General features: G+C 40.4%; 1 long non-coding RNA gene across 1 annotated transcript in view; it reads right to left on the bottom strand.

Moving 5' to 3' along the window:
• Positions 1 to 13,483, bottom strand: part of LOC140697424 (uncharacterized) — a 46,812-nt gene extending 33,329 nt beyond the window's left edge. The window contains exon 1 of the long non-coding RNA XR_012074463.1: positions 13,378 to 13,483. This is a non-coding gene — a long non-coding RNA (uncharacterized lncRNA). The remainder of the gene's footprint in view (positions 1 to 13,377) is intronic.
• Between the last annotated feature and the right edge of the window lie 656 nt (positions 13,484 to 14,139).

Here is a 14,139-nt window from a genome sequence, read left to right as displayed (position 1 = left end):
TATTTTTAACAAGCTTCCCACGTGATCCCTGTCTTATGACATTTTAGAGCACAGACTTAGGCTCCAAAAGAGGGACGCGCACCCAGTGCCAGCTGTGGCACATGGGAAGATGGCAGAGCCTCCTTTTACTTTCCCTACCCCTCCCTCCATAGGTGAACACTGATCATGTCGGGGGTTTGCCCAATCTGTGAACCTCTGAAGCAGAAAGCAGACGAAACACTGGGAGCTGCTCCTCTTGGCAGTCCTTATATACTCTGGAACTCATCTTTGGGAAGGCCTAGAAGTACAAGCATGAAGCAGAATGTAGTTCCCAACCGATCCAGCCCGCTCTGTGGGACCTTGGCTCAGTGTCTCCAGGGCTCTCCTTTCTGAAGACAAATGAGGAACAATCCTAATATAGTCAGTTTGCCCATCACCCCTTACGTGGGCCTTCAAGATGTTCCCTCCAGCCTGCATCTCTAGCCTCCTCTTTCACCACGCTCCCCTCACTTTCTTTGCCGTACATGCGCAGGTCTGCCCATCTGCCTTTGAACACCAGAGCCCATTCCTGCCACAGGGCTTTTGCACTTGCACTTCCCTGGATCTTCACTTGATTTAGCTATTTGCTCCTATGTTACCACACAAGAGGCCTTCTCAGGATGCTCCATCACTCTACCACTCTCTTTTATCCTTTAAAAACATTCCTCTCATTGATACCTGGTATTATGTTATGTGGTTATTTTTTTTAATTGTCTCCACCCCAGTACTCCTCTGGAGAATGTAAACCTCATGAGGAAAGAGACTTTGTCTTGTTCATCTCAGTATTTTCTGCCTAGTATGGAAGTACATGAAACATGTAAATTCTCAATAAAATGACAGACTGACTGAATAAATATTTGTCCATAAGAGGTCTTTAGAAATCCTTTGGCTCCATTATCACTGCCATTAACCTAGTAATGGGAATCCAAAACTTGACTGAACAGCTACTTTATGTTGCATTAAAACATTCTTACATTTAGAATATGTTTTACTGAAAATTAGTATCAAAATACTAACACAGAACAAAGACAGCACTAAGCACTTCTGTGAAAGCTTCCTAGGGAAACATCTATCATGTTACAAAAGGGTCTGGAAGAGTGCATATCAACTCAGCATACACAGCTGGGGACTGGGAGTGCTTGGAGTGCTCATAGGGTATTTCAGGAACAGAATGAACAGAAGCAACTTATGTTTCTGGAAACTGGGAGTAACTACAGGTGACTAGAGAAAAGGGCATGAAGGCAGAAAGATAAAGCCAAGTAATAAATAACTTTGCCTATTATGCAAAGTACTCTACCCTCGATTTCATGTTGAAGAAATGGGAAAAATTAAAAGCTTTTAAATGAAGAAATAACATAACTGTGTCTGTGTTTCAACAACGTAACACTGAAGGTGAATGACATAGGAAGTAGAATACCACTGTAGTTAATGAGGGGAGTTAGGTGAAGTCAGGGAAATATGAAAGAGCCTGGGGTGGAGGCAATGAGAGAGGGAAGGAGGACATTTTCCTGAAGTACAATCAGTAGGATTTGGAATAGTTTGGAGTGTAAAAAAGAATGGCCGTGAACAACCCATTTGATAGTTCGGTCCTTTCTTTTGGGTACTGGATGCAGAACCCCACTAAACAAGAAAATGCTTCAGAATGATCAAAGGAGGGAAAGCTGTAGTCCCTAGTCTTGAGAAGCAACCAGTGGGAATACAGAAAACCAACTGCTAATGCATCAGACAACTTAGGACTTCTTGCCACAATATGTAGAATTACTCAGATACCTGGCAGGTTTCTCTCAAAGAGATCTATGATGCAATGAATACAGAGCAGAGATTTAAAGGAAGACGTCAGAAGATAATTAACTTGAAAGCAATGAGAGACTTTAAACAAATAACCAACCAGAAAAGCTGATTTAAAACATGGATTTATACCAGAGCACTCATTCCCAGGCACTTAAAAAAGTGAAAAAGGAATAGAGGCTAATTTGGTAAGTGGCAAGGGACCAAGTGGAAATAGTAGCAGCAACTGTCCACCCCTACCCACCCATGACCCACGACCAGACAAGCTCTCGTCCAGGGCACTTTCCCCTGGGACACATGAGACTGGTGAAGGATGCAGGTTTAATGGTCCCTCCCTGGCTCTTCAGCCCTGAAGTACTATCTTAAGTCAGCCTAGCTCTGAAGGGCAGGAGGGAGAGGAAGGGTGGACAGTAGGTTCAAGGAAAGAAAAAACAAAATGTAGACGTGAGCTCACTGAGTCCTGCACACGTTACATGGCTCCTGGCGTAGCATGTAGGCCACCTGGACAGAAACCGCCTCCCTGAAAGATATGTTATGAGGTGCCGCATATCCCTCTCATTTTCTTTTGGGTTCCTGGACCCAATTCCAACATGTGTTGCGGGGGGGCTTCCCACATAATACCAAGCAATTCTCAGATACCCTGTTGGTATTCAATTCAAATCTGAAGCCATCTGTGGGTGAAGACCAAATAGTATTTCTTATTATAAATCACAATATCACAATCTACTCTGAAAAGCTGAATCTTGGCTGAAATAGTCAAATAAGGGTCTCTCTCTTGCAACCCTTCTCTCTGGGAGAAAATGCTTACAATTCTTGGGGGAAAGTCTTTTAATTGTTTTATAGCAAGCTTATATTGAGTGGAATTCACTTTTAAATTTCTAGGTTTTTCTCCACTAAGAAAACTGATGAAAGTCCTTAGTCAAGGAAAAAATTTCCCCAAACCACATTTGGGAAAGAATCTTTTTATGCAGTATAATTCATGACTTCCATCTGGTAAGATATTAGTATGGCTAATAAAACACTAAGCAATTTTCTGATAAACTTTATGGGAATTAACGGAGCTAAAATTTATTCTTGGGAAAACTATCACCCATTCTTTCAAGAGTCTAGTGATCTTATGCTCTTTTCTTTTTGTATTTGATCTAACAAAGGTTATCCCACATTTTTCGGTTTCTAAAAATGTCAGTACTAAGAATAAACCTTTAAAGTAGCCTGCTGATTAAGTTGGTCTAACAGCAAAATTGTAATCAAATGTTGGCATGTATGTGCAAATGCAAGATTATAACCAAATACATATCTATAACTAAATTTCCAATATAAAAAATATTTTTAATATTTGCCTGGACCAGTTCTTCTCATTGTGCTGCTTGAGGCTACTTATCCTCTTTGTGGTTCACCCTGTTCTTTTCACAGGACGGAATCTTGGTGGGGATGGGGGCTGAATTCAGCCTTGGTGGACCCCACACTACATGACAATATTTGCAAAATGCCTGGGATGAAATAGCTAGTCAGTCAATGTTGATTGCTTTCCTTATTTACTCAGCCTTTCCTTCCTTCCTTCTTCATTCCCTCTGCTCAGAGCAACCATACCTGTCAAATGGCGTTAGGTCAAGATTTCCCCCCAAACATCAGTCTCTTACCCTCACTGTCTGCTCAAGACTTTTCACAATATCCACTCTTGCCTTTGTTTTTAACAGAAGTCTGGTCTTTCAATATATTTTGTTGATCACGGAATGATTTACTTTTCCTCTATTTGTGTGGCTGATCCTGTAGGTTGTTCTTTATTGAAATTGAACGTGCTTGTTTCTATTCTATGGGTGGAGGTTGCATCTGTGTGGTGATGAAACAGGAATGGGTTATTTGTTCCAATCCCTTCAACTCAAAGAGCAACTTCATGGCTGAGGTCAAGCTGAGCACAGAGCCCTCCCCAGTGGGCAGAGATGTGGCTACAAGGGCATTTTCTGTCCAGCATCATTAAAGGCTGCCCTTGACAGCAGAAGCCCAGGGTTGTCCTTTTCCCATTTCATGACCCCTACGGTATGTGCAGGCTAAAAGTCACATTTAACCACTGCAGGAAATCTGAAACATGGGGACAATTATCTTTATTTGTGGAGGGGAAAGGGGATTCTCAAAGAGATGGGGTCAGTTTTCCCAAGCTCATATGGCTAGTAAGTGGAGGAGGAGGAGTCCCGCTCTGGCTGACCATGGAGTCTGCGCTTTCAGTACACATTTCAGTACCTGCAATGCCGGACATGGTGCCTAAGACCTTGCTAAATGAAGTACAGGCTGCAGACCAGCATTCCCAGCATCTCCTGGGAACCTGTAAGCAACATGGAATCTCAGGGGCCACCCACAATACTGAATCAGAATCTTCATGTTTACTGAGATTCCCAGGTGATCTGTATGCATGTCCAAGTTTGAGAAGCACAGCGTCAGGACATAATATGCAGTTATTAAATAAAGGCGTGATGGGTATGAAAATAACTTTTAAAATATAGTCTGAAGTCAGTCACTTGGCAGATCTAGAAGAGACCAAGAGAATGGATGGAAGGCAACATGCAAAGGGTAAAAGAGAAGAACGTCTCTGTGTTAAATGTCAGGCAGAATGGGCCCACTGAGGACTAAATAGGATAAAGGAAAAAACAACAACATAAACTCATGCCTGAATAAATGGAGGACACAATTAGAATAAACTTAAAACTTCCAGGGAGAAGAAACATATTCACTAAGGAACAAGAAGCAGAGGTATCAGTTGCAAGAAGAAAAGAAAATAATATAAAAATTCTGAGGCGAAATATATTTGAACCTAGCATTTCATACCCAGTGAATCTATTATTCAAAGATCAAAGCAAAGCAACTTATTTTCAAATATAAAAGTTGATTCAGTTATGATTCTTCGTGGCAGACACAGAACCATCTCTATTAAGTTTAAGCAGAAGGGACTTATTATTAAAGGCTTTTCGGGAGCTCACAGAACCTCTGGGAGGACCAGAGACTAGCAGGCCTCACTGACAGGAGCCTGGTAGCCGGAGGCAGGAGCACTTACCCACAACACCTGATGGAGTCGGTAACTGCGGCTCTTTACGCTCAGCACCCGAGATGCTCACAACTGGCCCTTTGGAACTCTGCTACAACCCCAGAGGAATCCAATGCCCTCAGTATCATGCTCCCCCCAAAATCAGCTCCCTGCACGTGGCCTTCACTTGCAGGCGCACAGTGCTGCCTCTGAGCCTCATATGGGTGCACCTGCCTAGCAGGACTGAGGTCCCAAAGCCATATCCAGTTTCTAAGGGATTGAAACCACAGTTTCTGGAAGACAAATTCTGAAGAAAAGGAAGGCAAGCCAGAAGAGGGTTGAATGAGAGTTGAGTGAACCAGATGACAGTGTTTGACAATCAAAGACTCAGAAGAGTTTATAATTAACAAACAGTCTCTGAAAGAATTATTAGTGAATGTACTCTAGACCAAGAAAAATTTGAATCTAAGATGAAAAAAGTTTGCAAGAAGTGGTGATTTAAGAAATTAGTGTTTAAAATGGTTTTTAAATGTGTATTAATTTTTAAAAATTGGGATATAAGATTTTACATTTTACCAAAATATAACGTAGGAGTTCGTGGATAGAAAGACAGTAGAAAGGAGTTCTTGCTCTTATCTTGTCTAGATGGAAATTTTAATACTAATGAATTTGAGACTTTATTGAAATTATATTTCAATATGTGTGTTAAAGTGTAAGGATAATCACAAGGGTTAAAAACAAAATGTATAACTTTCAAATAAATACAAGGGAAAAAAAAACCACGAAGAAAACTAAATTAACCCCCCAAAAGATAGGTAGATTTAAAAGACTAGCTCAACCTAGCAAAAGATAGACACAATTTTTTAAGACTAGAAATCTTGAAAAACTGGAGGTACAAAATGAAATGGAGGAATAAATCTAAACATATAGATAATCAGAATTAATATTAGTGTGTGATGCCTACCATCAAAAGCAGATTCCCAGATTTTAAAATCCATGTCCAGAAGCTTCAGAATAAAGGGATATTTAAAGAAGTATTAGTGATTAGTTACAAAAATAATAATTAAAATAACAGACAAAATAAATTCAAGATGAAAAGCACTAAATGGAGAAAACAGGATAGTTCATCTTGATAAAAAGGAATAATCTACCAAAAAGATCTAAGCCTCTATTCCCCATAGTGGTAACTAATTACTTACCTAACTAGTTACTTAAACTAGGAAGAATTTATAGAAAATCATACCACTGAGGGCTCAAATTAAAAAATGGAACTAACACATACTATTGCAAGAATACAATTTTTTTTCTGTTTAGAGGAATATGGAATCAGCCACAGACATGCAGAGCATGAAGAGAAGAAGGAAAAAGCCTTAAGGCGAACAAGTTCATACGGAGAGCTGGACTCTCAAACAATGGAGTCCAAACTGCAGTTGACCCAGCCCAAGGAAGCCGAATCTCCCAGGAGAGATCAGCATAACTCTGAACAGCATAGGAAGAAGCAAGCTGACTTCTGTAAGGAGGAACTAGAGGTTTATATAAAACCCCATCGTGTGGCATTTATACTATACTTCCAGTATTTATGCCTTAACTAATTAATTAAATTACTTATGCTGCTTTTTAGACAATGCATCTAGTTCATATTCTAGAATGTAACTTCATTTTACTCAGTTGATAAAACTACCACTGAAATTGAATGGTATTTTTAATCTTCCAGAATATTAGTTATTACCAATTACATGACTGAATAAAGTATTCATTCCACAAAAAAGTGGTGGGGTAGCCAGTCTTGATTTTCTCTGTATTTGAAACTTCTTGTTTCACAAGTGTAGTTACCCACTCTGGTTGGGAGATGGACACTCGAAGGTTCAAGCTGGGTTTTACGATCATTTTAGCAGTTTGGTACTTTAGCAGGAAAAATCATATTTTTCCCAAAGACACCATGTTAAACTCAGAAACTGTTTTGGTGCTTGCAGTTCTCAGAGCATCTTTACCTCCTGCACGTCTCTGATAGAAGGGATTGGCTCTGTCTGCAGATCTTCCCTGGAGCCTTTTCCCTTTAGACTTTCTGCTTCTTAGAGTCACTGTAATCAAGGGACACAATTTAGCACCTGCTAAAAATCAGAGCATAGTAAAAATCTGTATTCCTATTTCCCTCACCTGAGGATGTCCATGTTTTCTAAATCCCTTGTAAACTGTGACAAGCAGTGATCAAATGGATGGGTTTTTAAATGACATACACTAGCCCTTAAATCCAGCCTCTGCTACTTAGTAGTTATGTGAACATAATTTCCCTTCTCTGAGGCTCAGTCCTTGGTTTGTAAGGTAGGCAGACTAACAATATCCAATTGGTAGAATAGATAATGGGTGTGGTGCACTTGACCCAGAGTTACAATAAACGGTAGCTATTACAATGAAATAGCTATAGATGTCCTTCAAAACAAAGTTAGCTGGGAGATCTCCTACGTGTCTTTATTGTTGTTTATCTGTCAATGGTGAACGTGGAAAAAAAGAAAAAGAAAAAGAACACAGAGGATTAGTGAGGAAACCTGGAGCCATTCACCTGTAAGGACCTTAGTATTACCTGCAGGTCTCAATGTGGGTATTCTGACAATATGCATCTAAAGCATTAAAGATAGGCCTTTGGGGGCAGCGACTCCCCTTCCAAAAACTTTTCCAAAATGAATTAATTCAATCATTTGCTATGAACTGGGCAGTCTTCTACACACCTGGGGCGTATCAATACATAAATTAAACCTGCTAGGTTAAAATTTTTGTATTAGATTGGTCACTGTCACGTAATTTACGTAATGGGTCCAACCTGAAGTACAAATAAAAACAGAGCTTTTATTTTTCAAATACAGTCTAATTTGATCACTTCTGTGCCAGGCAACAAGTGCCGTCAATCTATGGTGAGGGGGTGGGAGTCCCTCTTCTGAATTGTGCAAGATACACAGTCAATTCAAAAGAGCTTTTACAACTTCTAAAAACATCGTGGTGAAAAGAACTGGAAGAAACTGGAAGACACATCCCGTTTACAGAGATTTTCCAGCTGCTATTGTCACTGCCGCTTATCTGTGGTGATTCTGAAATCAGCCCTTGCAGTGCAGGGTGTCAGGTCCAGGATTACAACCCCTGTGCCGGTTCAAATCCTCCTGCGTGCCCAGTGGTTTTCTGGGAAAGGGAGCCCCAGTCTGCTGAGCATTACCTCCAGCGAAGGGAGCTGCATGCCAGGACACTGATACAACTTATCTCTACGCATTGGGATTATGGGTAGTTTCAATTTTTTCACTTTGCTTATCTGTAATTTCTTATTTTTCTTTAAGGATGTGAATTACTTGTATTAATTTTTAAAGTCAAGAAGAAAATCTTTTAAAGTGAATTTTATCAGTCATATACAACATGAAATTCCTCTTCTAGAGCTGATTGAGAGAAGATTTGGCATGGATATTCATTTAAAAACTGTCATTTCGAATGTTTCCTTTATGCACTAGTCTTTTATTCAACAAATTATTTGGCACACAGGTTTTGTGACAGGGAGTAATGGATAGAAAGAACACATGGACCTACACTCATGGAAATTACTGAGTGGTCACTAGATGCTAATGAAACACAAGGGTCATTTTCAGCTGCTCTGGCAAAGAGGAATTCTGACTTTCCACTCACCATATGGTGGCTTTGCCATTAGACAGCTCCAAATGCCATGCTTGCCAGTTAGGTATAAAGGAACCCTTGAACTTTCAGATGGCTGTGCTTTTGTTTTTTGGTTTTTTTCCCCCAAACTGAATCTTAGTACTTTATTTATAAGGAACACAACCTTGAACAAATCAGCTAATCTGTCTAAACTTTGATTTACTAATCACCAAGGGTTCATTATTATCATCATTACTCTCAACATTATATGATGCAAACCTGAATGAGATAAAACAGGTAAAGTTCAGGAGAAACATGGAGAAGGAAGGGAATTAATTTCAACTGAACACATCACAGAAGGCTTTTAATAACCAGCAGACACTTAATTTATACATACAAAATAACAATATTTAATGGGCTGTTTCCCCTCTTCCTCAATGAAAAAGTATTCTCAACACGGTTACATGGGATTTTCCATTAAAAATGCTTATTTAGAGATCTTTGGTTACAAAGTTTACAAAAACGCATCCAATGGGTGTTTATACAGAGATACAAGCATGGCGGGCAGATACAGAGATGAGAGGCTGTTTCACCTGGGCTCCCATAATGACTCCTATGTGACCCTGAGCACAAGAGTAATCATTTCTCAGCATTAAGAATGAGACTTTCTGAAGAACACTGCCCAAATGGAAAAGTGCAGGAAACAGATATATATGTGTTGAAAATGTAGTCCACAGAACTCGAGTGAAACTTGCAGCCTCTGGGTTTTGGTGCTAACCTAGGGGGATATTGGTAAATAACCAATAGATTCCTTGGTTTATTTATTTCAGATAACCTTTTAAGCCCTGAAGATTCTCATTTCTTTGTAAGTTACAGTCACAATTGTAATAAATTTTTAAATGAAAGCAACTTCATATTGAGGAATATATGAATAAAATATGCATATATTCAAATATTCAGGCATTAAAATCACTTTGAAATAGAAGGCAAAACTCAACCAAAATCCACCAACGAATACAATTATTCCTAGCTTTACTATATTATGTATATCTTTTCAGACGATTATCTATATACAAAGGGGAAGGTGAAAGAGAGAGAAATACAAAAATACATTTGTGTATGCATTTTTCTGTACTTACACAATGAGATCATACTATACATGCTGCTTTGAAACATGTCTTTTTTCACCACACTATATCATGGCATCTTTACATGTTAATAAATATACATGTAAATCATCTTATTTAATGGCTGCATAGCATTCCATTGTATGAACGTCCAGCCATGTGTTGAGTTAATTTCCTATAGGGGGGTATTTGGACTATTTCTAATTTTTGCCTATTGTAAACAATGAGGTTGTTATGAGTTAAATTAACTGCTTCCCCACCCCCTGCAACAAATTCCTATATGGAAGTCCTAACCCCCAGTAGGACTGTACTTGAAAACAGGGGCTTTAAGAATGGAATTCAAGTTAAATCAGGCCATGAGGATGGGTGCCTCATCCAGTAGGACTGGTGCGCTTAAGAAGAGGAAGAAATATCAGAGATCTGTCTCTCTTTCCATGCATATAGAGGGAAGCCCATGTGAGAACACAGTGCGAAAGTGGCCATTTGCAAATGAAGAGAGAGGCCTAAGAGGAAACTAAACCTGCTAACTCCCTGTCTTGGATTTCCAGCTCCAGTACTGTGAGAATATAAACGTCTGCTGTGTAAGCACCGGATCTGTGAAGTCTTGTTACAGCAGCCCTAGCAATCTCATTGTGGTTGTTGATGTGCACTTGCATTTCCCTAATAATTAGTGATGTTGAGCATCCAATACACAAAATTTTAAGCTTTTGATTTATAGCAACAATCTGGTCTCCAGAAGTATTTTGCCAATTAAAGCTCTTAACACTAGTGCCTCATTTGCCCGCTTCAACACCCACAGGTGATGCTTATCTTAAAACTTTTGAACAACACTGATTACAAACTTGGAAAATATTGCTGTAAGCACTTTGATTGCAGTTATAAGGTTCTTACACGTCTCGAGTATTACACATGGCCTGAGCAGGCTAGGCACTAAAAATATACTTACTGAATTGAAACCTACATTTTCAAACATATAATTGATCTTCCGAATGACTACATGAGATTAAACAACTGGCCTGATTCTTTCACAGCTGCATTCTCTCTGCCTCTCCTAACACCTCCTACCCAATCATTCCGAAACGTTTCATGCAGCCTCCCATCTCCCTACAGACTCTCTGATGACACAGGTTTACTTATCTAATTTCTAGCTCATTTCACTTTCCTTCTGTTAACATAATCAATAAATACGTTATCCTTTTATAAGGAAGAAAGAAAAGGAGCAGAGGACAGCATGTTCTCAACCGAAGAGGCTCACATCTCTTGAACAACAGCCCAAGAGTTCATTGACCTGTTCCGCTGCACTCTTTCATCAGCTAACATGTCTCTTTCTCTATCCTACTAACTTTAAAGTGTCAAATCTACCAGTAAAATCTTCTCCTGGTCATATGCCCTTCAGGGGAAGTGGATGCTACTGAGCAGCCTTCCACTCCTGCCTTGTCTCTTCCATCTCAGATTTTAGTGACTTTTCTTTGGCTATATCTGCAACTTTTGGATAACACGACTAATAGAAAGAAAAAGAAAACTTTCAGATTTAGACCTTATCTGACAAAATGTCCTGGTTTTTGTGGAAACTGCTTGGAGATTTTCTTCTCACTGAGCTCTGGACCCTACCCTGACTTTTTAACACTTTTCTAATCAAAGCAAAGAAGATGATTCAATTTCTTTCTTTCCTGGGAGTATAAAATAAATTTTTAAAAATTCACATGTTCTGTTGGAATGAAAAGGAGGCCATAAATTGGTTCAGCCTGCAGGTACACATAAAAACACAAATAGAACATCAAGCAAACGGAATCTTTTGAGAGGGCATTTAGAGAATAATCAGCATTCACCTTACCATAGGTAAGAAAAGGAACAGATACCTCATATAGGTGGAATCATGCAGGGTTTGTCTTTCTGTGACTGGCTTATTTCACTTGGCATAATGTCCTCAAGGTATATCCATGTAGTTGCATATTGCAAAAATTTTTTTAAAGGCAGAATAATATTCCATTATATGTATGTATGTGTGTATATATATATATATATATATATATATTCCATCTCTTCCTTATTCATTCATCTGTCTAGGAACATCTTTTGCTTTCTGAATCACATTTGTCTAATTCTATTGATTTAATTCATTTTGGTTTTACCACAGAGCAGAATCTCTTACAGTATATTGTTCATCCCAAATTTCTCCCTTATTTCATTTTTTAAACTTGTATTTATTTATTTTTCTGCTGGGGGAGGGAGATAATTAGGTTTATTTATTTATTTTAATGGAGGTCCTGGGGATTGAACCTAGGACTTTATGCATGCTAAGCACATGCTCTACCACTGAACTAGACCCTACCCCCCCTCATTTTAATATGGTAAATTTTCCTGAGAGTACTGCCCATCCCTTCCTAAATTTTTTCTAAAATGTTTTTCCTATATGCATCTTTCTAAAATTTGTATCTCTTTATACATGAAGCTAACATCTGAACTTACCATAGTCTTTTCACAAATTTTTCACTTAGTTAAAAATTTCCTGTGAGGAGTCTTCTGAGAAATTAAGAAGTAAAAAAATGGAAAAAAAAAAACTGGGGGCAGTGAATGGTGGGGGAATATTAGAAGGGACCCAAGAGTCTAAGTTTATTTGATATAACAGACCTAAGAAGCAAAACACCAAACTGAAAACTGGCATGTTGAGGTGTTTAGAAGAAAGATGCCAAGAAAACAAATCTGTATGAAAAAATGTTGAGAGATAGCAAAGTAGATCCAGATGAGTTAGGACAACTAAGTGAAGCTTAGTTTATCAACATTGACAGTAGCTACAGGAAGGCAGTCTATAGATTTAAAGAAAGAAAAGATGAACATTTTAGGTATTTTATGTTGTCATGTACTGTTTCTTAAGAGGTTTATCTTACTTAATAGTCAAATTTTATGAAATGTTACTAAAATGAAGATCTTTGAACTAAAAAAATTCACTCCAACACATTTATGGAGTGTCAAACCAAAATTATTTGTAATGAGCTATATTTAGGTATATTATTTAAAACACAATATTATTATTGGATTATTGGCTGCTACATGGGGATATTCATAATGAGCTGAAGCTTTTGGCAGCGTTTAATAGATTTCCTGTTTTTCTTTCATGCACTTAGCTTTTAATAATACCAGTAGGGCTCGTTTCTTATTTCATTGGGCTGACAACCAACAGTTCTTAGAAAAGAAAGATGCTGCAAGTCTGTTTCAGTCCTAAAGTGCTGTTGCAAATTGTCTTAAGCATTTTAGGATTATCTCTTTTTTTCAGTCCAAATTCCTCTTTATCATGTTGCGTGCTCTGTCATAAATGCTAGCACTGAATTTCCTTTTATTTACTGACAACATGCGAGCTAAGCACGGCGTACACCAGAATCACAACTATCTGCAGAACAACCATCCGTGAAAAACTGAAACCTATCAGAAAAGCTCTTTGACCACTAAAGACATGCAAGAGGAACCACAAGACAGTCAGGAGGGGCAAACTCCCACCACAGTCAAGTTCCGTATCCTCAGGTGGGCCACCCACAAACTGGAGAATAATTACCGTGCAGAGGTTCTCCCACAGGAGTGAGAGTTCTAAGCCCCACGTCCGGCTCCCCAGCCCAGAGGTCCTGCACTGAGAAGACGAACCCCTAGAACATTTGGCTTTGAAGGCCAGTGGGGCTTTACTGCAGGAGCCCCACAGGACTGGGGGAAATAGAGGCTCCACTTTTAAAGGCGCACGCAAAAGCTCAAATGCACCTCGGCCCAGGGCAAAAGCAGTGATTTGGTAAGAGCCTGGGCCAGACGTACCTGCTGGTCTTGGAGAGTCTCCCGGAGAGGCGGGGCTGCGGCTCACCCTGGGGACGTAGAAACTGGCAGCTGCAAACTTGGGAGCTTGCTCCGCTGTGAAAGCCGGAACCCAGAAGCCGGAGGCCAGAAGCTGAAAGCCGGACGCTGTGCTGGCGGCACCAGGTGGGACCCGCCCTAGAGCTCATTAGCGTCGAGACCCGGCCCCACCCAGCCGCCTGTGGCACCAGTGCCGGACGCCTCAGGCCTAAGGACTAACTAGGTGAGGACGCAGCCCCACCCATCAGCAGGCAGGCTGCCTGAAGTCTTTCTGCGCCCACTGCCTCCTCTAGACGTGCCCCTAGGTATGGCCCTGCCCACCGGAGGCCCCAGACCCAGCTACGTCCACCAGTGGGCAGGCACCGGCCCTGCCCTCCAGAAAACCTGCACTAGCCTCTGGGCCAGCCTCACACCAGGGGACAGACAACAGATGCAAGAAAACCCCAGTCCCAAAGGCTAAGTAGGCCAGACCTTACCTGGGACCAGCTGGGCCCCGGCCCTGACTGTTAGCAGGCCAACATGAGCTTTGGGACCCTGGACCCCATACCCAACTCTGTCAGGAGTCAGCTCCGGGATCCCTGGGCCCTGCAGCCAGACTCCAGGACCGGGCTCTGCTTGCCAGCCGTCGGGCATTAACCCCAGGACCTGGCTCCACTCACCAGTGGGGAGGTCAACAGCCCCAGAGTCTTCTGGACCCTGACTCCACCTACTAGTCAGCCAGCACTA

Source organism: Vicugna pacos, chromosome 7 (genome assembly GCF_048564905.1).
Source record: "Vicugna pacos chromosome 7, VicPac4, whole genome shotgun sequence".
Taxonomy (NCBI): Eukaryota; Metazoa; Chordata; class Mammalia; order Artiodactyla; family Camelidae; genus Vicugna; species Vicugna pacos.
The sequence above is the reverse complement of the archived record's forward strand: the minus strand, read 5'-3'. Positions and strand labels throughout refer to the sequence as shown.